Source organism: Camelus bactrianus, chromosome X, assembly GCF_048773025.1.
Source record: "Camelus bactrianus isolate YW-2024 breed Bactrian camel chromosome X, ASM4877302v1, whole genome shotgun sequence".
NCBI lineage: Eukaryota > Metazoa > Chordata > Mammalia > Artiodactyla > Camelidae > Camelus > Camelus bactrianus.
The window spans coordinates 75,166,957-75,192,025 of NC_133575.1; the positions used below are offsets into that span (position 1 = coordinate 75,166,957).

Here is a 25,069-nt window from a genome sequence, read left to right on the forward strand (position 1 = left end):
TTTTAAAAAAAGACATCTTATATGGGGTATCCAATGAATGAATCTTCATTTAGGAGATTAGAATGCTTGGATTCTTGGCAGGAAATAACCCTAAGACAATAGCCCAAATTCTTCACTATCTACTGCTCCCCTCACTTTGAGGGCTCATTTACTTCTTACCTTTTGACATCTTGTAAAACTTGTGTAAGCCTATATTGGACAACCAATCAGTCATACACAATGATTCAGAATTCCTTGGGAGCCCAAAGAAGGCAATTAAATATCATTATCAGTGACTTAACATTGACAGTACATTTTCTTCCATCTGATGTGCTTAATTCTATCTTTAATTTCCCAAATCATTAACCTCTTTTTTCATGGGTTATCATAAAAGACTGAAGTTCTTCAACCCTGTGAAAATAATTCTGATCCTAGCTATTGCTGGTGAATAATTAAAGAGAGCCAGCTATCGCGGCCAATTTGCACCCAGCTTTTTTTGTGACATTGAAAAAGTGAAATGTTAATACGGAGTATGAAACTCTGCTTATTTAATGTGATAACTTCTATTGAACATGTGCATAAATATTTAGTGAACAAAAGTGATTGCCTAAGTGGATCTAGTATTCAGTTTGATAGTTTGAGACTATGACAAAACTGAGGCAACATTGATATTGCCAATTACTTTCCATTCAGAAATGCAGTGTATTTAGGTTTAATTTTCGAAGGCTAGTAAATGGCAAAGAATGATACTTTAAAAGTAGCTGTGTTCCTTTTGTGCATTTCAGCTGATGCCAAAACCTCGATCTGGGAATTCAATTTTGTTTGAAATACTGAAAAACAACAATGGGTAAATGAGTATGGCTTTTAGTTTCTTTCTGCTTGTCCCTTCAAAGTGAGTAGAACAATTATTTGCAAAAGAATTTTGATCCACATAGCCTCTGAGATTGGGTGGTATCTAGCTGAATAAATTTTAATTTAAAGAATATATTAATAAAGCCCCTTTACTTTCAGCTATTGTGAGTTACTTTAGTCATATATTGTTAGATTATTTATTTGCATGTATTTTCTTTGTAATATGTTGCTGCTGAAAACCTTAATCTTGAACAATTGTATCTATAATTTAAAAATATTTTTGAAAAAGGTTATTTTGCTGTGGTCAAAGGTTATAAAAGGATGTTCATTAACAAGTTTCCCTCCCACCCCTAATGCCTGGTCATCTTGATCCCTGCCGGAGGAGCTGGTTATTCCAGATGTGATTTGTAAATAGGTTTGGGTTTATTTTTAAAGGAAAAGCAGAATTATAGCAGAATTATACTGTAATTATATGTTGCACGTATCATACAATATGATTATTTGTTTACCTCTCTGTCTTTGCAGTTATTTCTAGTTCCTTGAAGGCAAGAACTGTATTTATCTTTTGAACAAATCTATATTGAGTAACTACTGTGTCCTGTGTGCTATTGTAGATATTAGGGCTACATTAGGGAACAAAACGGTCCAAAATCCCTACTACTATGGAACTTGTATTTTTGTTTATCATCACTACATCCCAAGCATATAGCATAGCATCTAGTGTGCAGTCATGTTCAACAAGTTTTCGTTTTTTTAAATCAAATTATATTAAGATGCCATATTAGTCAGTGTTCTCTCTTGCACTCTCTTCCTGTCTCTCTCTCTCTCTGTATACATTAATACATTATATAAAATCAACAATATATATCAATTAATAGATTAATAATTATATAATGTTACTCATATATTAATGTCGACTGAAATAAATGCACAGCCTAAAAGTTGAGAGTTATGTTTTATTTAGCAGGAGGACTTGAGCCAGATGACAGCCTCCCAGATGGCTCTGAGGGACTGCTCCGAAGAGGTAGGGGAGGAGCCAGGATATATAGGAGCTTTACAACAAAGACCAGGTAGTCAGAACATTAAAAGATTACTTGTTAACTGAAGAAACCAGACATCTCAAGTTAAAGTATTTAGCGCTTTTCTATGTATGGGAGGGAGCAAACATTTGGGCTCATTGAATTCATTCCTTTGACAAGCATCTAGCTATCTAGGGCCATTATCTTGTCCTTTCTTATTCTGAGTCCCCTCAGGGTGCACCACTGTGAGTGGCTGCAGAGGCCGGGCTGCAGGCTTGTCTTCACTGGGGGGCGGTGGCCACCGCTGATGACTTGATGGCTTCAGCATTCTCTGTTTACTGATATGGTTCGCAGAATTTTTCCTTCACATTAATATTACTATTATTATATTAATTGATATATAGATATATTATACATAATTGTGTGTATATATGTATATAAAATGAGAGAGAGGTTTTAAGGAATTTGTTCATGTAATTGTAATTGTGGGAGCCGGCAAGTCTGAAATCTGTAGGCCAAGCCAAAAGGCTGGAAATTCAGATAAGAGTTGATGTGATGGTCTTGAGTATGAAGGCTACAAACTTGGTCAGAATTTCTCTATTGCAATACTGAGGCAGAACTCCTTCTTTTTTGGGAAACTTTTGCAATTAAGGCCTTCAACTGAATGCATGAGGTGCACCCATTTTATGGAGGGTAATCTGCTTTATTTAAAATCAATTGATTATGTATGTTAATCACATCTAAAAATACCTTTACAACAACATTTAGACTTGTGTTTCACCAAACAACTAGTCACTATAGGCTAGCCATCTTGAAAAGTAAAATTAACCAATGTCTACCTATTACGATAATATTCCACAATGGCTGGATAATACAGCTAATTCAATAAATGCTCTATTTCAAAATAGGTTTATTTCCACACAGTAATTGCACTGTTCATAGAGATGTTCTCTAAATACACATGCCAGTTTATCCATGCCTCTATTTTTCACTGCCTCTGTACATCCAGTAAGTTACCTTATTTAGGTGTCATGTCTAAGTTTTCAGCAGTCTAGGAAAAGCTACGTACTATTTTTTTCTTATTTAAGAAATATGGTCAATGCTTTATCAATCTTCATAATATTGTTTGTTTTGCCCAGATGACATCATTGACATTTGGTTACTGTTTTGCTTTCATTTGCTCGTTGTGTGTTTGACTCAGATAGTATTTTTTTAACCAGTTTACAATTTTTTTTTTTTTACCATTTTCTGAAATCTCACACAGTTGCATTAGATGCAATTTGGATAAAATGATAAAATGTAAAGTAGATTAAACTACTTAAATCAATAAAAGTATCTTTGAGAATCCTAAGTGGGCTTGCAAATAATTGTACTCATAAAAAAAATTTTCCTTTTAAATAGGCCCTTGTATTTCCAGATTAATTTTGTACCATGGTATCAATGCCATATATGCCTCCTCCACTCTCCACTTAAATACTGAAGTAGATATGCAAAGAGACCAAAATATGAAACATTTAATGAAAATAATGACAGGAATAAAAAATACAAGGAAGAAGGTGGTAAATGGGTTGAATTGAGAAAAAAAGGACCCTCCACATTTGGAAGCAGAATAACCTACTAAGGCAAAAAAGAAGTTAAGAAACGACTTTGTAAGAAACTTACACGACATTGTAAATCAACTATACTTCAATTAAAAAAAAAATTATATATATATATATATATAATTTTGAATTTCGCTGTTACCAATTCATTTTGGTACATAGTCTGTTTATTCACAACTGTTTATTCTGTTAAACTGTTTAATCTGTTTATTCATAATCCGTTTATTCTGATTTAGCTGGATCACATAACTCATTGTTCCAATTACCCTCTACTGATAAACTACCAAATCTATACACATTCACTCCCAGCTCTGCTCCAAGGACCAGACTTTCCCTCCCCCTAGCTCCCTCACACCACACACAAAAATAAACTCAAAGACTTAAGTATAAGACATGACACCATACAACTCCTAGAAGGGAACATAGGCAAAACATTCTCTGACATAAATTGTAGCAATGTTCTCTTAGATCAGTCTCCCAAGGCAAAAGAAATAGGGGGGATTGAGTATAGCTCAGTGGTAGAATGAATGCTTAGCATACATGAGGTCCTAGGTTCAATCCCCAGTACCTCCATTAAAAAAAAAAAGTATCTGGAGGCCTTAATAATTTAAAGTTAGACTTCCAGGTAAACTATCATGCCAGTTTACTGATTTTCCATGGTCTCTGCTCCCCCAAGTTTATTACTGTTATTGAACTTTTGCCTGTTTCACTGTTTATCAGCCCTTCTCCTAAAAACCCTAGTTTGTTTATTTTTTGCTTTATATTAGCCCCCGTCCAATGCTTGGTTGGGAAAAAGGAAAACAATTTACTGAAAGAATGTTTTTGAATTATCAATGGATCTTACTTTATGATAAGATCCAGCAAAGTAAGAGATAGCCTAGAGGAATGAGGACTGGCAAAACAGAAGTGAAGAAATAGGAGGTTCAAGGCGAAGATGACAGGAAATTAAATTAGTCGAACTGTCAGATCATGACATAAAAGAGCTATGTGGACCTTTGCTTCACTGAACACTTAAGAAAAATGTTGACACTGTGCAACACCTCTTTCCTCCCCCAGTGAACATGAAGAGCATTGTGGCTTTAATTAAAAACATAGTAGCTCAGCCACTGTGACCTATTAGAAAGGTTACTTCTTCTGAATCAGGTGCTCAGTAAAAGGAATGTCATTTAAAGCCCATTTGAATTTAAATGTGGCATTGCTTTAGTGCTCCTTCAACAATGGAATGTATGTGTATTATCTGAGTAATGTGAAAACTACCCCTGGGGAAAAATCCACACGTAGTGGGAAATCAAATCATAAAAAAATGTTCAGTATTCAACATTCCATACAACCACTCTCCACCTAGTTCCTGCTACCACAGCTATACTGACCTTGCTCTTTCTCTCATGTGCCAAGGCCCTTCCTTCCCAGAGGCCTTTGCACTTACTCCTCCTTCTGGGTAGAAACATCCTGCCCCAGGAGATCCCTTGGCTTGCTTCTTCACTTTATTCAGCCCTTTGTTCACATCTCCATCTCTTGTAAGATTCCTTTTCTAACTCCTCTTTCTAAAATAGCACTTCTATCAGTCTCTAGGCCTTAGCCTGTTTTATTTCTCTTCCTCGTACATAACACTGCTTGTTTTTTGGGGGGAGGGGATAATTAGGCTTATTTATTCATTCATTCATTCATTCATTTATTGGTGGTACTGGGGAACACTGCTTGTTATTTGAAACTTCCTTATATCCAGTCTTTCCTCACATCCTGTAAAATCCGCTAGGCAGGGATACTGTCTTTTCTGGTTCACTGCTGTATTTCTATCCCTCCATTGCTCGGCACATAGTAAAATAAAATTTATCTTTTATGAAGAGCTTATGGCGTGTCAGGTCATTTAAAAAACCCTTTGCATTTATTAACTCATTTAATTCCCACAACTATTATTATCTCTACTTTAGAGATAAGGAAAAACGAGGCAAAATGAGTTAATTAGCTTGTCCACATTCACATCTAACAAGTAAAGAAGCCAAGATTCAAACACAGACCACTATAGTGTATTGCCTCTCTCTGGTTCAGTATTTGTCAAATGAAAACCTATTAGCTTCAAGTGATATACTGGTATTAATATTTTAAATCATTTCTTAAATTCCAGTGGACCTTAATATAATTCATAATGTTGTATTTTCATTCAGAGCACCATAATAAAAAGTACTTACAAGGCAGTAAATCTTTTGCTATGCTAAGGTGAGCTCCTACTTGTTGGCAGATATTTTTCATATGTTATCTGATTTAATCCTCAAGGTAACCCCGTAAGATTAGGTATTACCTGCTCTAAAACTGAGGCCAAGTTCGGGGTCACCTAGGGCCACATAGCAAAGACTGTTTTTCATTGATTTTAAGAGACTTCTTTTTATTAAAGTGTAGTTGATTTACAATATTACTTTCAGGTGTACAGCATGGTGATTCAGTATTTTTTTGTTGTTTTTTTTTTTGAGGGGTAGGTAATTAGGTTTACTTTTAAATTTATTTTTAGAGGAGGTACTGGGGATTGAACCCAGGACTTTGTGTATGCTAAGCATGCACTCTACCACTTGAGCTATATCCTCCCCTGGTGATTCAGTATTTTTATAGATTATACTCCATTTAAAGTTATTACAAAGTAATGGTTATAATTTCCTGAGCTGTACAATATATCCTTATTGCTTATCTATTTTATGCATAGTTTTTAATCTCTTCAACCCATATCCCTCTCTTGCCCCTCCAATTCTTCTCTCTCCCCACTGGTGTCTAATAGTTTGTTTTCTATATGTGAGTCTATTTCTGGTTTGCTATATACATTCATTTGTTTTATTATTTAGATTCCACATATAAGTTATTGTCTTTATCTGTCTGACTTATTTCACTAAGCATACTACTCTCTAGGTCCATCCATGTTGTTGCAAATGATAAAATTTCATTTATTTTATGGCTGAGTAATATTACATTGTGTGGAACATCTTTATCAATTCCTCTTCTTTATCCATTCCTCTATTGATGGACACTTGGGTTGCTTCCATATCTTGGCCATTGTAAATAGTGCTGCTATGAAAATTGGGGTGTATGTACCTTTTCAAAATTAATGTTTTCAGTTTTTTCAGGTATATACCCAGGATTGGAATTAATGGATCATATGGTAGTTCTATTTTTAGATTTTTGAGGAAACTCCATACTGTTTTCAGTAGTAGCTGCACCGATTTACATTTTCACCAGCAGTGTACAAGAGTTCCCTTTCTCCACATCCTGGATAACATTTGTTATTTGTAGACTTTTAAATGATAGCTGTTTTGACAGATGTGAGATTAAATCTCATTGTTGTTTTGATTTGCATTTCTCTAATAATTACTGGTGTTGAGCATCTTTTCATGTGCCTGTTGGCCATCTGTATGTCTTCTAAGGAAAAATGTCTATTCAGGTCTTCTGCCCGTTTTTTGATTGGATTGTTTGTTTTTTTGATATTGAGTTGTATCAGCTGTTTATAAATTTTGTATACTAACAACTTGTTGGTCTTACTATTTACAAGTCTTTTCTCTCACTCATTAGGTTGTCTTTTCATTTTGTTGATAGTTTCCTTTGTTGTGCAAAAGCTGTTAAGTTTGATTATTTCCCATTTGTTTACTTTTGCTTTTATTTATTTTGCTTTAGGAGAGAGATACAAAAAATATCGCTACGATTTATGTTAAAGTGTATTTTGCCTGTATTCTCTTCTGGGAGTTATATGATTTCAGGTCTTAACTTTAGGTCTTTAATATATTTTGAGTTTATTTTTGTATGCAGTATGAGGAAATATTCTAATCTCATTCTTTTACATGTAACTGTCCAGTTTCCCCAACACCATTTCTTTAAGAAACTGTCTTTTCTCCATTGTATATACTTGCCTCCTTTGTCTTAGATTAATTGACCTTAGGTGCATAGGTTTATTTCTGGGCTCTCTATTCGGTTTTATTGATGTATGTGTGTGTTTTTGTGCAAGAACTATGCTATTTTGATTACTGTAGCTTTGTAGTATAGTCTGAAGTCTGGAAGGGTTATACCTCCAGTTTTGTTCTTTTTCCTCAAGTTTGCTTTGGCAAGTCTGAGTCTTTTGTGGTTCCATATACATTTTAGGATTATTTCTTCTAGCTCTGTGAAAAGTGTCATGGATGTTTTGATAAGGATTGCATTATATCTGTAAATTGCTTTGCGTAGTGTGGCTGTTTTAACAATATTAACTATCCTAATCCAAAAGCACAAGATATCTTTCCATTTCTTTGTATCATTTTCAATTTCCTTCATCAATGTTTTATACTTTTTAGAGTATAGGTCTTTCACCTCCTTGGTTAAGTTTATTCCTAGGTATTTTATTTTATTTTCTTCATGTGATTTTAAGTGGGACAGTTATTTTTTAAAAGATTTCTCTTTCTGATAGTGTATTATTAGTGTATAGAAAAGCAACATATTTCTGTATGTTAGTCTTGTATCCTGCAACTTAACTGAATTCATTTATTAGTTCTAATAATTTTTGGTGAAGATTTTAGGGTTCTCCATATATAGTATCATGTCATCTTCAAACAATAACCATTTACTTCTTCCTTTCCAATTTGGATGCATCTTGTTTCTGTTTTCTTATCTGATTGCTATGGCTAGGACTTGCAATGCCATGTTAAGTAGAAGTAGCGAGAGTGGGGATCCTTGTCTTATTCCTGAATTTAGAGGAAAGGCTTTCAGCTTTTCACAGTTGATTATTATGTTAGCTGTGGGCATGTCATAAATGGCTTTCATTATGTTGAGATAAGTTTCCTCTAAACCAACTTTGATGAGAGTTTTTTTTTTTTTTATCATGAATGGATGTAGAATTTTGTCAAATGTTTTTTCTGCATCTATTGAGATGATCATGTGATTTTTATCCTTGCTTTTGTTAATGTGGTATATCATATTGATTCATTTGTGAATGTTGAGCCATTCTTGCATCTGTGGAATAAATTCAACTTGATCATGATGTATGATCCTTTTTATATATTGCTGGATTGAGTTTGCTAATATATTGTTGAGAATTTTTGCATCTATATTCATCAAAGATATTGGGTAATTTTCTTTTTTTTGATAGTGCCTTTGTCTGGTTTTGGTATCAGAGTAATGGCCTCATAGAATGAATTTGGGAGTATTGCCTCTTCTTCAATCTCTTGGAATAGTTTGAGAAGGATAGATATTATTTCTTCTTTATATATATTTGGTAGAATCCCCTTGTTAAGCTTTCTGGTCCTGGACTTTTGTTTGCTGAAAGTTGTTTTTTTATTACATATTAAATTTCACTACTAGTGATCAGTCTGTTCAAATTGTCTATTTCTCTCTGATTCAATCTTGGGAGGTTGTATGTTTCTAGAAATTTGTCCACTTCTTCTAGGTTGTCCAATTTGATGGCATTTAAGTGTTCATAGTATTCTTTTATGATTTTTCATATCTCTGTGGTATCAGTTGTTATTTCTCTTCTTTCGTTTCTTGTTTTGTTTATTTTAGTTCTCTCTCTTCTTCCTGGTGACCCCAGCTAAAGGTTTATCAATTTTGTTTATCTTTTCAAAAAAAAAAAAAAACAGCTGTGGGTTTTATTAATCTTCCCAACTATTTTTTTTATTTCCATTTAATTTATTTTATCTCTGTCCTTTATTATTTCCTTTCTTCTGCTGACTTTGGGCTTTGTTTATTCTTCTTTTTATAATTCAGTTAAATGGTAGGTTAGGTTGTTTATTTGAGGTTTTTCTTATACCTTGAGATAGCCCTGTATCACTATAATCTTCCCTCTTAGAACTGCTTTTGCTGCATCCCATTGATTTTGGAAAGCTCTGTTTCCATTTTCATTTGTTATGAGGTATTTTCTGATTTCCTCTTTGATTTCTTCATTGATCCATTGTTGTTGTTGTTGTTGTTGTTTTGTAGCATTTTGTTTAGTCTCCATGCCTTTGTGCTTTTCCCATTTTTCTTTCTGTAATTGATTTCTAGTGTTATACTGTTATGGTAGGAAACAATTCTTGGTATAATTTCTATCATCTTAAATTTGTTGAGACTTGTTTTGTGGCCTAGCAGGTTTAGAGCAGGTTTAGTATTGATGAACTCTTTTAGTTTTTGCTTGTCTGTAAGGTTATTTTTCTCTCCTTCTATTCTAAATGATGATCTTGCTGGGTAGAGTATCCTAGGTTGTAGGTTTTTCCCTTTCAGCACTTTGAATACATCATGCTCCTCCATTCTGTCCTGTAAAATTTCTGTAGAGAAGTCAGCTGATAGTCTTATTGAGATTCCCTTGTATATGACTCTTTGTTTTTATTTTGCTGCCTTCAGAATTCTCTCTTCATCTTTAACGTTTGCCATTTAAATTATGATGTATCCTCAAATAAACTTATCTACAAAACAGAAACAAACTCATAGCCAGAGAACAAACTTATGGTTACCAGGGGGTAAAGAGGGTATAAAGGGATAAATTAGGAATTCAAAATTTGACCTCTTGAGGAATGATGAAAATGCTGACTATCTTGATTGTGGTGGTGGTTTCATTGGTGTATACATCCATCAAAATTCATCAAATTGTACATCTGAAATATGTATAGTTTACTGTACAGGAATTATACCATAATAAAGGTGTTAAAAGTAAATTACAGTGTATCTTGGTGTGAGTCTGTTTGGGTTCATCCTGTTTGGAACTCTCTGTGCTTCCTCTACCCGATATCTGTTTTCATTTTCTGGTTTGGGAAATTTTCACCCACAATTTCCTCAAATACGTTTTTTATCCCCTTCTGTCTCTCTCTTCTTCTTCTGGGGCACTTATAATGCATATGCTTAATATTATCACAGAGATCTCTTGACCTGTTTTCATTTGAAAAATTTGTTTTCTTTCTGCTATTCTGATTGGGTGATTTCCCTTATTCAATCTTCTGGATCACTTATGTGTTCTTCTGTATCACTTAGTCTGATATTTATTCCTTTTAGCGTGTTTTTAAATTTCAGTTATTGAATTCTTCATTTCTGACTAAGTCTTTTTAATATTTTCTAGTTCCCTGTTAAAATTCTTGCTGTGTCCATCTATTATTTTCCCTAATTCAGTTAGCGTTATTATGACTTATGCTTTGAATTTTTTAGCTGGCAATTTGTTTATTTCTGTTTCATTATTTTTTCAGTGGATTTTACTTGTTCTTTCAATTGAGACCAATGTCTTCTCATTTTGCTTCACCTTCTCTGCCTCTACTGAAGTCTTAAAGAGGTGACCTTATGTGTAAGCACCCCTATACAGAATGCTTTGTTCCCAGTGCCTTTGTTTGGAGAGCTAGATTTGATTTGGGCCCAAGTCATGTCTGTCCTCAAGGTGTGCTGGCTGCTCTCACACTGGTGTAGTAGGTGTGGCTGGAGATGGTGGGGCTATGGCTTGAGCTGGGTGTGAAGTGAGACTTCTCTGCTCAGTGGCCATCACCACCCTTTTGAGGGTGGGGGTTAGATCCCAAGTTGCTTGAATCAGAAGCTCTGCAGGTCAGGTCCAAGCTGGCTCTGTTCCCTTTGAGTGTGTTTTCCCTCTCTCAGCACCAGTACCCTTGCCCCAGAGGGGAGTAGTTTTGAAGCAATAGGAGCTTGTGAAGGCTCTCACCTTGTGATGGGGCATGGGCTGCAGCAAGTCAGTCACAGGCAGGGGTCTGAACTTCCTCTGATGTGCCACCTGTTCAGGTGCCAGCAGTCTTGTCCTCACCCTGCTCAGATATATCCTCAGGTCCGAGTCTTCTTTGTCCCTCACAGCCTATCACTACCCCCAGCCTCCACTACCCCTACCTTGTTGTGGAGTGCACTGCAGGGTGGGCATCACCTGTGTGGGCTCTCAGTGTGTAGCCTGGGTGCCATCAGAGTTCCAGGATGCTTCTGATGTGCTGCCTGAGTACGTGCCAATGGTGGCCAACTCCACCCCACCCAGATTCTGCCCCAGGTCTGAGTCACCACTACATCCCATAGTTGAGCTCTCTTTTCGGTTGTAATAGTCCTTGCTCTAGTGCCGAGCTGAGACATGGAGTAGTGGGGCTGATGTGTTTGCTGGGCTCAGGCTGCAGTGCATGCCAGGGTAGTTTTGGGAAATATAGCAGCCACTAGAGTAGCCTTCAATCTGCCCTCTCCATCCTGCCTCAGGAGCAAGCCAGTGTGCATGCACCCTTCAGAATCAGAGTCCAGACTTCCCACAGCCCTCTTGTTAGTCATAGCAGCCCTAAGCCAAGCAGGATTGTCTCCTCTGAGTAGAACTCCAGGACTGAAACGCCCAGTCTGTGGCTCAGCCTGCTCACTTAACCCATGTGTTCTCCCTTTCCCTCTGAGTCCCCTCCCAGTGGCACAAGTCCTGACCTGATTGCTTTTTTTCCCTTCCTATGCGATTATGTGTATATCTTTCTTACAGCTTTGGTTATATAGGCGTCTCTCCACCAGTTTCTAGTTAGTTTTCAGTGGGAATTGTTCCACAGGTAGATGTATTTTTGATGTGTTTTTGAGGGGAGTTGAGTTCCATGTACTTGTACTCTATCACTTTAATTGATCTCAACCTCTGAGAAACATATTTTAACATCTCTGGTACATCTTTAAAGTCTTTGGCCCCCTGCAAGTATAGTTGCCCATTTTCTTTCTTTGTTTCTTAGTGGTACATAAAATAATGGTGCGTCTTGAAATGAGTGGCATCTTAGATATGGGGTAAAGATAATATTCAAATTAATGCAGATGTAATATTCAAATCCAAACTCCTAACCACTGTACTATACTGCTGACTGATTTTCTTCTTCCTTGACTTCTAATTTTGTTATCAGTTACCCTTCCTTTATGGTAGGCAATAGAATTAACCACAGTAGAACTTCAGTTGTAGAGAAATGCAGAAATATTTAATCCCTTTGCCTACTTCCTAGGGATTACCATTGAGCATCTGTGGTAGCAGTGACTTAATTGGACCAACCTTTGATCTTCTGTGTGCAGAATTCAGTTTAGGATCCAAGAGATGTCATAGCTATGTTGAGATTGATTGTTACAGCTAACAGAAGGAAAGCCACAGAATAAAGTGGATTTGCTATGTTGTCACTAAGATTGCCAGAAGTTGTTGATGACATATATAGTTGTTTATCACATATTTTAAGGACTGATATACACAAGTGTTCACTGTTTTGTGGGTAGTGGTTAAGGTTAAAATTATTCAGTTTAGAAGTTATGTAGCACCTTTGTTCTTTCAACTGACATTTTGAAATTTTAATCTTGAGCAGGGAAAAGTTAGGCTGTTGAAGATAATCCTTTTTATTTCACATTCTATTAGAATAATGAAGGTTATTACACAACTGCTCTCTCCATTTTGAAGTGCCAAGTTAATCAGAAAAAAACCAAAATATTTTCTGCTCAAAAATGGGCTATCTGATCAAGTGGCTGCTCGGCAACAAGTTCTCAAAAAGACATCTGAAACTAACTATCTGTTTAAATACTGATGCCTTGCTATTTCACAGATGTGTTGTGAGATTTGGAAATTAATATCTGCTTGAAACAAAAGAAGCTAATATGACAAATCAGGAGAGAAAGTTATGAGTTGCCTCTATTCATCCTGAAACCAAGATAACTGGAACTTTAATTTCTGGAGTAAAATTTGTATTCTAATGCTGCTGACCTTTCCTTTAGGGAGAAAATTAATTTAGCTACATCAAAGCCTCATTTATATCTTGAATCTGTCAACTTTGAGCTTTTTAAGAATAATCTTTTTTTTCTAAACTAAAATGTATTTTCACTTTTTCAAGTCGCTGATCATGTCAATTAATGTTATGCATTTATACAGTTAGCCTTTGGCTAATAAAGTACAGAATATTTCCATTAGCCTCATTTTGCAAAAAGTGGTCAATTAAAGCTTCTGTTAGGGTTTGTGGTATAATTGGAGGTTGGCATTGTCAAAGGGAATTCTTTGATGTTTTATATGTAAATATAAAGCATAGTTAGAATAGATTATCTTAAAATACTGATAATTTATTTTACTTTTGTTGTTCAGAAGTATTTTTTTTAATTCTTTTTTATTGCAATGTAGTCGATTAATAACATCAGTTTCACGTGTAGAGCAAAGCAATTTAGTTGTACATATACATACATATATTTTTTCCAGATTTTTTCCAATATAGCTTACTACAAGAAATTGAATATAGCTCCCTGTGATAAATAATATTTTAAATTTGGCTGTGTAAAAATTGTTTTTCACAGATTTAAGTAGATGGTAGATAATATTACAATGTCACCAGTGCTCTGTATCCTAACCAGTGGTGTGCTGGCAAACAATTGACAACTACCTCCCTGCGGGGTGTGGACAAAGTCCTGGTTGTAGTGTTTGCTGATTTCCCCCATGTGAATACTCTCAGCATGGACAATTTCAGGATAGCAATGTGACATCAATAGGCTTGCAAAATTCCTGAAAATTTAACTATCGTCTCAAGCCAGTACCAGTTGATTCTAGCACACCAAGGCACAACCTGACCTTTGATATAGCTGGTTCTTTCCAATTGTTTAGTTTAATAGTGGGACTACCAGACAACAGCTCTCCATTGTTTGCACTTTGATTTGTAATCTGAAAACATCTGGATATAGAATGACCAATTAATTTAAAACAACTAGCTCCTCAGCTGATATTCTTTGTCGTGGGGAGCAGTCCTGTGCATTTGTAGGATATTTAGCAGCATCCCTAAATCCCTATACCACTCGAACCCAGTAGCATACTCCAAGTATGTCAATTAAAATGCCAAGGCATATATCCAGAGGGAACCTTAATTCAAAAAGACACCTGCACCTCAATGTTCATAGCAGCACTATTCACAATAGCCAAGACAAGGAAACAACCTAAATGTCCATTGACAGATGACTGGATAAAGAAGTTGTGGTATATTTATACAATGGAATACTACTCAGCCATAAAAAATAACAAAATAATGCTATTTGCAGCAACATGGATGGACCTGGAGAATGTCATTCTAAGTGAAGTAAGCCAGAAAGAGAAAGAAAAATACCATATGATATCACTTATACGTCGAATGTAAGAATAAAAGAGAGATAGACAAACAAACTTATTTACAAAACAGAAACAAACTCACAGACATAGAAAACAAACTTATGAAAAAAAAAAAAAGAAAACAAACTAATGGTTACCAGGGGTGGAAGCAGGTGGGAAGGTCTAAATTGGGAGTTTGAGATTTGCGGATACTAACTAATATATATAGAAAAGATAAATGACAAGTTTATACTGTATAGCACAAGCAACTATATTCAATATCTTTTAGTAACTTATGGCAAAAAAGGATATGAAAACAAATATATGTATATTCATGTATAACTGAAGCATTATGCTGTACACCAGAAATTGACATGACATTGTAAACTGACTATACTTCAGTTAAAAAAAAAATATATATATACATATATATATATATATATATGTATATATATATATATATACAAAAAAATTCTCCAGACAGTGCAAAATGTCACCTAGGAAGGTATTGCTCCCTGTTTAACTGCTTTATATGTATGCACATATATACATGCATAATATTTGTGAATTATAGGGAATGTCTGAACTTAAGGAAGGCTCAAAGACTGTTTATATGACACAGAACAGTTGCAAGGAAACTAAAGGATATAGTTAATCATTTGGATGTTTCCAAATATCCAGATGTGTATCAAATAAGCAAAACATCTGTGAGTCATATTGAATTCTTCCAGTTTTCATCTGGAACTTTTTTTCATTCTGTAAATACAAGCTTCATGTCTCATTGGTCTAATGACTGTGTCTATATGATGAATAATACTGGTTCAGAAATCTGTTGATCTGGTGTTTTGGACTGTCTGACTATCTGATTTGGATCATAGCCCAGCTGCTATGACTCAGTGTGCAATTTGAGATGACGCACAAGGAAAAAAAAGACTATTGATTTATTAGCCATGTTTTGACTTTCTAGCTCAAGATCACTGCTCTTCCCCATTCTGTATCGTTCATCTTTCATTATTTGACACAGATGGAGCTTTAAAATATAAAATAGACTGCATTAATTTAACAACAGAAGTCTAATAGTTGTTTTAAGTCTTAGACATTATTCTACTTTTCTTTCTTTTTCTTTCTTTTTTTTTTTTTTTTTTGGTATAGCAAATTTATCTTGTTCCTTGTCACTGAATGATACACTTTGCCAAAGCAGAAACCTCCTTCTCTAGACATTTCCATTTTGCGTATCTTCATTAAAGCTTATGCTTAAGCTGGGGAAATGAAAATTACATATGGTTGCCCATAAGAGCTGCTCTTTCATGGTGACCTACTGGGGGCCCTTCTCAAACCCTTTGTGGGTACATCTACATGAAGACTATCTTCCAAGTCTAGGAATTGCTTAAGTAAGCACATAACACCCACCTTAGCCACAACAGAGGGATCAACGTCTACTTACCTTTCTTGTTTCTGTAGTGGTGGTGGTAGTTATGGTAACTGCTACTATTTTAAGGGGAAGGAATGGAAATTAACTCACATTAAATTTTTTTTTAACTCTTACCTCACACAAAAGAACATTTTCTTTCCTGGAGGAAGTTTGATTCGAAATTAGGCTTATTTTCCTCACAGGATTGTCAAGTGGCTTGACATGATTTCAATCAATGACATTTAATTACATCAGCAATAGATTACAATCTAGGAGAAAAAGTGCTTTCCAACGTATTTAGTTACTAAGCACATTCACTTTTTTGATTGTTAATGATCTTAGCACAACCAAATAAACCTAGATTTTGATGGAAAAATCCTATATTAATATAGAAGGAAACAAATAACTATAATTTAAATATAAAGAATTTTCTTAATGTGAATATTAGATTGAATTCCCATAGTATGTCTTTCCTTCCAAATTATTATTTGTTTTACATAAAAAGGAGTTAATGATAGAAAGATAGAATCATAATTTGCAACCCTAATCCATACATTTTTTCTTTTGAAATTAAATTATTCACCATATCCTTTAGAATAAAGCCCAATCTATTGTACTTACCTTTACTTTCAGATTTTTGATATTTTCCTATCAATTCTTTCACTAAACTTGGCAGAGCTCCAAATTAATTACAGTCTGTATTACGGGCTCTTTTTCTTTTATCTATTTTGGGGGCATCCTATTTTGTTCTTTTCCATGGGAGATTGGATTTTCTTCACTTCAGAAGACTATTACAGATTTTAGATTTGGCTTGATACTTCACAATGACTCACTGAATATACCATATGAAATGCATGGCCAGAAATTTAATGATTAAAGGACAGAAATGTCGAGCTTGATTCTAAGTGTTGATGTCTGGCAGACTTTCTGCAAACCTTGCAATATTTTTATAGTTCATTGGGTTCTAGGGAAACAGATGAATTTATGATTTAATTTCTTTTGCATTTTAAATGCTTCTCCAATAAACTTGGTGGACAAATAATTGCTACCTATTGACAATGGATATAATGCATATTTGAGTTGCAATTAAAGAATAATACATGCATAAAATAAAATTACCAGCTAAACATTGTGTCACTGAGTGCAATATAAATATACTTTCTGGAAGAAAATTCCTTTTGGCATGTATATTTCTAATGAATATGGTCAACCAGAGGAACAAATAAGCATACTTATTTTTCAGATGATTAATTAATTTGGTAATACAAGTAAGAAGAAAATGAGTAATTCTCCTGCCAAATTATTCTATGGATCTAAAAAAGATGGGGTTAATATATTCTCAATCTATATTTTCAGATAAATCCATTGTTATAGTCTCTGAAAGCAAAAGAACATTCATTATTTACTGGTCAATATTAAATTTGACCTTTTTCAGTGACACATTTTCTGAGGAGGAAGAAATTCATTCAAAGCCCTAACAAACTTTTTGCTTTTATTTTAAATAGCAACTTCCACTAATTTAACATTAACAATTAAATATGAATTATAAATTATAATTGTTGCAAACGTGTTTGACAGTTATCCATAATTACATCTTGAAAAGGGGGAGTTTGTTTTTAATCATTCTTTGGAGAGTAAGCAGGGCACCATTTTATACATGTTTGGTTCTTCTTTTCAAAGGAATGTACCTTGAAGAGACTAACTGTCAGTTGCTGTGAGCAGCCTATTCATAAAAAGAGAACTTTCATCAGATGCTGCTTCTTCACTCCTTTTACAAACACATACAAGATTCTTCCAGTCCTCTTTTATTAACACATATTTCTTATCACCTACTCTATGTCAGACACTGTAGCAGACACTGGAGAACTTTTCCTCTTTCCATTTTTGTCCCCACGTTAAGTCCCATAGAGCCTTCCCGTAAATTTAGTGCTCTTTAGTGTTTACCATGTCATTACAAATTCAAATGATTCATCTGCATTCATCATTTGTTACTTGAAGGAATTATCGCCAAGTGTATCCGAAGTGAAAACATGATGTTTTGTTATTTCATTATGTGGTGTTAGATTTGTATTATTGTTGTTGCTCTTTTTGAAACAGTGCCTGAAGTGTGGAAGCAAATGATCAGCTTCTGTTCCTAGCCGTGCACAAAGGTTCTCTAAAGTAAAGAAGATTTGTATTTTTGTCTTCACTTCTGACATCATCGATGGTGCTGATTTTCTACTTAGTTGAAGAAATCTCCTGAACCTTTCTTACAGCAGTACCTCAAGCTACCTCCTCTGATTCCTCTGGTTTATCTCAAAGGAGTCCCCTGATAATCCTTTGAAGAACTGTTCATTTGTCTAAAGGGGAAGTTTTTAGGCTGAGTTCACAGCCACTTTAATGAAAATCCAGGGTTAAACATAGATTGCGAACAGGAAGTAGTATCAGGACCAAAGTAAGTCAGGCAGATTCTCTAACCAAAGTTGGGTGCTCTGAAAATCAGAATCAAAGGGCTGCTTCCAATTTGGAGTTATTCCAAGTTGTGTTGTTGTGAACATTCTCATATGTGTCTTTTGGTGAGTGTATGTAAGCATTTTTGATGGTATATTCAACTTTAGTAAACACTTTCCAAAGTGATGTGCCAGTTTACACACTTACAGCAATGTATGAAAGTTCCAGTTGCTCTAACCCTTAGGAACAGTTAGTTACTTTGTATTATTCATTTTAATCATTCTCTTGGGTGGATAATATTATATTATGATTTTGGTTTACATAACCTGAAGGGCTAATGAGATAGGGCACATTTTCATATTTTTCCCTACTTGAATATCCTGTTTGTGAGTATATATTCAAGTATTTTGTTCATTTTTCTTTTGGACTGTCTGCTTTTACTGTATGAATTTTTAGGAGTTTTTTTTTAAACACTAGATCTGAGTTATTTACGTTATATATTTTTTCAATAAAATTTTCCTTTTAGAATCATTTAAACTAATAGAAAAATTGGGAAGATATTATTGGGAGTTTACCCCATCCAGGATGCCCTATTATTAAAATCTTATGATACATTTGTTATAAGCAATGAACCTATATTGATTCCTTATTATGGACTAAACTCTGTACTTTATTCACATTTCCTTACTTTTCCTCTGATGTACTTTTTCTGTTTCAGCATCCCACCCAGGGCACCACACTGCATTTGCTTATCCTGTCTCTTTAGACTCCTTCTGGCTATGACAGTGTCTCAGGCTTGTTTCTGATGAACTTGACAGTTACAAGGAGTACTGGTCAGGTATTTGCAGAATGTCATCCAAGTGGGGTTTTGGATTGGATTTTTACTATTATGCAATGCCCATTTACTTCTCCAGTAATGTTCCTTGCCATAAAATCTTTTGTATCATATTATAGCCATACCTGCTTTCTTTTGATTTCTACTTACATGATATGTCTCTCACCATCTTTTTTACTTTTAAACATCTATGTCCTTATATTTAATATATGTGCCCCTTGGTTTCTACTTAAGGAACATACAAGTTTTAATCCACTTTGACAACTTTAGTCTTTTAATTAGGTTATCAGTTGCATTAAAGTTTGGCTTTTAGCTACCATTGTATTATTATTAGTTTTATATTTAACCCAGCTCTTTCATCTCCCTTTTTCTTTTTATTCTTGCCTTCTTTTATATTACATCATATATTTATTATTTTATATATTTATTTATATTACATGAGCATTCTAGTATTCCTTTTCTTCCCCTAAATATGAAACATTTCATGAATTTTCATATCATCCTTGAGTACAGACCTTGCTAATCTTCCTCGTATCATATTAGCTTTAGTATGTGTACTGCTGAAGTGGAAATGGCATTTATTTTAAAAGAAGTTTTTTTTTTACTTTTGTGTAACTTTTGTGATTTTTAAAAAGTACACATTATTTTGGAGTGCAGACTACATGCAGAAAAATCTAGAGCAGTTCACGTTCATGTAAGATGATTGTTCCCGTAAATAGTCAAACCATAATAGATGATGCTGTAGAGAGTCAAGGAAAAGTCATGATATTTTTATGTTTACCATCGTCATAAACAACCTGGTGTGTGCGCATATGTTTTAAATGGTACAGGTATAATTATTTAAGTGATGCAAATTATTTCTTAAAAAATTAAGAACAGTGAAGGTTCTGGGTTTTTACCATAGCTGTAAGCTAACCAGTTAGCTTGCTACATTTCATGGATACTGGCAGAAAACAAAAAGGCTGCTGGGTCAGATTCAAAGGACTTTATTTTTCAGAGCACAGTAGCCAGTATGATCTTCATCCTCACATCAGTTCCCCTTGTCCTCAAGTTCCATGAGGGCAATGTGGAGGGGTCCTAGGTGAATTCTGCACATATAGTGGGTTTATGTCACAGCTGAAGAACACTGAGTTCAGTGAACCAGAATCTTTTTACAATGGGCTGTAACCAAACCTGACTGACCTTTGCCCTAGAAGGAGATATTATCTTTATTACACTGGAGAGTAAACAAACCTGCTCTTTGCTCTGGAAGGAGTCAGTATCTTTATCTTTCAACGCCATATAAATATACTTGAAAAGATGTTCTGGAACAAAAACCAGTCGTGCTCAGGAGACTGGTAGAAACATGAGAGACCTATGGAGAATTGTCTCCCACATAAATGTGTGCATAAAGAGATGAATCTAAAAATGGAATACTCATTGTTAAAAATCACCGTTCTTACTCTATTTTATTATGTTGCTTCACAATATTGAGCCTGAGTCATAAATGATGTAAAAACTGGAAGATTTTTTAAGTAGATTGCTTAAACTAACTACTATATATAAAACAGATAAACAACAAGGTCCTCCTGTATAGCACAGGGAACTATATTCACTATCTTGTAATAGCCTATAATGAAAAAGAATATGAAAAGGAATATATGTATGTATATGTATGACTGAAACATTATACTGTACACCAGAAATTGACACATTGTAAACTGATTATACTTCAACTTAAAAAAAAAAAAGATTGATCTCATTGAAAGATTCATGGATACTAAGAAATTACTAATTCTTGTTTTAGGCTGACACACTCAGGAGAGTTGGTCATCTGTTTCTATTCCAGAAAGCTCTCTGGACAGGATTTCTGATCTTCCCTTTCTAGCCTGCAGTTTTAGATTGTTTGCAAAAATGGCTGAAACCACTCCCCTCCCTGTATCCCTGCCCCTTGGCAATGTGACTTCATAACTCCTTCCATTAAGAGGAGGATTTTATTTACCCACCCCTTGAATCTGGGCTATTCTCATACTTTCTTTGATCAATAGAATGTGGCTAAAATGATGTTGTTCTTGTTCCTGGCCTAGGTCTTAAGAGGCCTTGGGCACTTCTGCTCTCTCTCAGAACCCTGTCCTGGTCTCACATGAACAGTTCAGATTAACTTTCTCTGATGATGGACATGTGGCCTAGTTGCCAATGTTCTCTTTGCTGACAGCGAGCTAAATCTAAGAAGGAAAACTACCAGGCTGACTTGCAGCTGACTAAAATGTACTAGCTAGCCCAGCCAAGACCAGAAAGACTACCTAGCTTGAGCTCAGACAAAATTGTTGATCTGTAAAACCATGAGCTAAATAAATGGTGGTTGTTTTAAACCACTAACTTTGGGAGTGGTTCATTATTCAGCAGGAGCTAATTGCTACCTACGTAAAATATTCATTTATTATTACCCCCAAATTCATTCATTCATCCAGTCACTCGTTCACTAATGTGAATAAAGTTTTATGTGCCAGCAGTAAACAAAAGGAAACAATAGCTCCCTCTCTCTGAGACAAGTGGAGCGAGCAGAAAATAACATAAAATTAAAATATGTAATACTCTAGGTGGTTATAAGTACAAAGGAAAATGTAAATTAAAAAATTTTATATCAGGTGGCCAGAGAAGGCCTCACTGAGAGGTTAACTATTTTTTGTAATTGAAGTATAATCAATTTACAATGTTGTGTTAGTTTCAGGTGTACAGCAAAGTAATTTAGTTATACATACATATTTTTTCATATTCTTTTTCATTATAGGTTATTACAAGATATTGAATATAGTTTTCTGTGCTATATAGTAGGGCCTTGTTTAGTTTATATATAGTAGTGTGTATCTACTAATCCCAAACTCCTAATTTCTCCCTCCCTGCCTTTCCCCATTGGTAACCATAAGTTTGTTTTTTTCTGTCAGTCTGTTTCTGTTTTGTGTATAGATTCAATTGTATTATTTTTTAGATTCCACATATAAGTGATATCACATAATGTTTGTCTTTCTCTGTCTGACTTAATTCACTGATTACAATATTCTCTAGGTCCATCCGTGTTGCTGAAAATGGCAATATTTCATTCTTTTTTATAGATGAGCCATATTCCATTGTGAGAAATTAACTGCTGAATAAAGACATGGATGGAGTATGAGAGTGAATTGCATAGATATTTGGATGAAGAGTTTCCCAGGTAGAGAAAATAATAAGTGCAAAGCCATTGGGCTGATCCATACCTGGTGCACATTTTTCAGAACAGTTGGAGTAGAGTGGGCGGTGGGGAGAGTAGTAGGAAGTGATATCAGATAGCTAACAGGAGGCTAGACTAGACCCTGTATCAATTTACTTTGGCTTTTCCTTGGGGTATTAGAAGGCTTTCAAAATGTTAAAAAATTTCCTCCTTTTTCACTGGAAGACTCTGGAGCATGGGCCATGACATGAGCTGGCTTCAGTTTTGACAGGGTTGTTCTTACTGCTTTGCTCAGAAGAGACTGGAAGGAAACAGGGGCGGAAGCAGGAAGATCAGTCAGGATGCTATAGCAATAATGAAGGAGCAGAGTACTGGTGGTGTTGCCGATAGATGTAGCCAGTGTCCAGGTTCTTGTCCCATCCCAGAAAGAATTCAGAGACAAGACATGGAGGTTAAGAAAGTAAAGTGAGGATTTATTAAGGGTTGGATAGTACACTCTCAAGGGAAGAGCAGGCAAGCTCAGGTGAGTGGCTGCTTTGAGTTTCTTTGGTAAGTTTGTTACATAGAGTGTAAAATTGAATGGGTGGAATAGTCATTGGGGAGGGAAAGGTTTGGGGTCATATTCCCTGACTTTCATCCCAGTTCCACCTTCCTGAGGGGAGTAGGGATTTTTGTCCTTATTTAGCCTGGATCAGAAGTGTCATGGTGTCAGTGCATGATGGGCACTAATTTTATTGAAGTGAGGACGTAATGAGCAAAAGCTTACCTTTGGACACTGGAGATTCCTGCCTTCTTCTACCTTTCTTTATCAGCCTCTAGGACACTTGTTACCCCAAAATGTGTGATTTCTTCTCAATCTAGAGATTCTTGCTTTTCTTTCTCTGCCCAGGGACCCCTGGTGCTTACATGATGTGAGGTTTCCTGTATTTGGCCTGTGCCCCTCCTTTTTGCCCAATTCCTACTATTTGGCCTGTGGCCCCCTTTCTCTGTTCATATCTGGCTATCTGCCTGCTCTAACAGTGGTGTGGAGGTGATGAAAGATGGTAAGATTCTGGATATACTATATTCTGAAGGTGGAGCTGAAAGGATTTGCTTGCTGATGGATTTGGATTTAGGGTGTAAAAGAAAAAGTCAAAATGACTCAAAGGATATGGTCTAAGAAACTGGAAGAATGGCATTGCAATTAACTGAAATGAAGAAGACTTTTTTTTTCTTTTTTTTAAATTGAAGTATAATCAGTTTACAATGTGTCAGTTTCTGTTGTACAGCATGTTTTAGTCGTATGTGTACAAATGTATATATTCCTTTTCATATTCTTTTTCATTATAGGTTATTACAAGATATTGAATATAGTCCCCTGGAAACTTGTTATTTATCTGTTTTATATGTACTAGTTAATATTTGCAAGTCTCGAACTCCCAGTTTATTCCTTCTGAAAGAGCAAGTTTAGGGGAGTTTATCAGGACATTGGATTTGAATATGTTAAGTTTGAGATTGTCTATTAAATATCCAGGTGCAGGCATAGAATATGCAGCTGATTGTATTAGCCTGAATACCAGAGGAGATGTCTGGGCTGGAGATAACTCACCTGGGAGAACATTTTTAAAGACATGACTTTAGAGGGGAGAAGAGAACCAAATACTGAACCCTTTAGCACTTCAGTGTTTTATGATCTGCGTGATAAGAAAAAGTAAGCAAAGGAGACTGAGGAGTGGGCAGTGAGGTAGGAAGAAAATTAAAAATGTAAGATGTACCGGAAATGAATTGAAAAATGGTATTTAGAGGTGGGTGGACCACCAACTGTGTCAAACGCTGCAGAAAAGTCAATGAAGATGAGTGGCACTGAGTATTGATCAGTCACTGAATTTTGCAATGTGGAGCTTATTAGTAACCGTGACACAACCAATTTAATGAACAGATCGTAGCAAAGCCTGCTTGACAGGGCTCAAGATAAAATGAAAAACTGGAAATGGTTGGTATAGTTAACATTTTTGAGGAGTTTTTCTGTAAAATGAAAGAGAAAAATTAGGCATAGTTGGGGTAGGAAGTGGGGTCAAGATAGTTCCTTCCTATCGACTACATTTCAATAAAAAATAAGAATTAAAAAAAAATAAGTTCGTTTGTTCCTTTGTTCCTTCATTCCTTCCCCCCTTCCTTCCTTTCTTTCTTCCTTCCTGTTTTTGAAATAACACATGTTTAATTATTGGCAGGAAAGATCCAGTAGAGAGAAGGATATTGATGATGGTGGAAACATGTAACACTCATTTTTCTGCTGTGTAATAAGATTGCAAAAAGAGCCTCCAATTTTCCACTACAAATTTTCCTTCCTTCATTCAGGATTGAACAGCCAAGGGGTGAAAATGGGAATGAATTTATTATAGCATCCTAATAGGAAGAGCGCACTTCTAGCTTGGTCAAAATGGCCAAGAGCAACTTTCTTTGTGTTTCAACTGTCCTTATGTATAAAGAGAGAGAAAAGTTAAAAAAATTTTTTTTCTTTAAAGTGGGCAGAGTGGAAGGAAATGCACTACCATTTTGGAGCTGTCTGTTTTCCTTGCCCTCACACGCTGGCTTTTCAGGCTACGTGCTCTGGCTATGCGCTGCCTTCAGAGCTTGTGTGCTCAAAGGAGCTATAATGACATGGCAAATGATTATATGAATATGCATCTGCATGACTTCATTCCCACCCTCTCTTTTGCTAGTTTTCAGGATTGCTAATATGTAATTATAATCAGCAAATACACTGAGGCAGAAGGGAC

At 35.3% G+C, this 25,069-nt stretch overlaps 1 long non-coding RNA gene and 1 other non-coding gene across 3 annotated transcripts in view; one reads left to right on the plus strand and one right to left on the minus strand.

Moving 5' to 3' along the window:
- LOC141576355 (uncharacterized) overlaps positions 1-25,069 on the plus strand; it is a 309,969-nt gene that overhangs the window by 141,977 nt on the left and 142,923 nt on the right. The gene's annotated exons all lie outside the window — the stretch shown is intronic.
- Positions 19,590-19,692, minus strand: LOC123615703 (U6 spliceosomal RNA). The gene has a single exon (XR_006723379.1). It is a non-coding gene; the product is annotated as a U6 spliceosomal RNA (small nuclear RNA).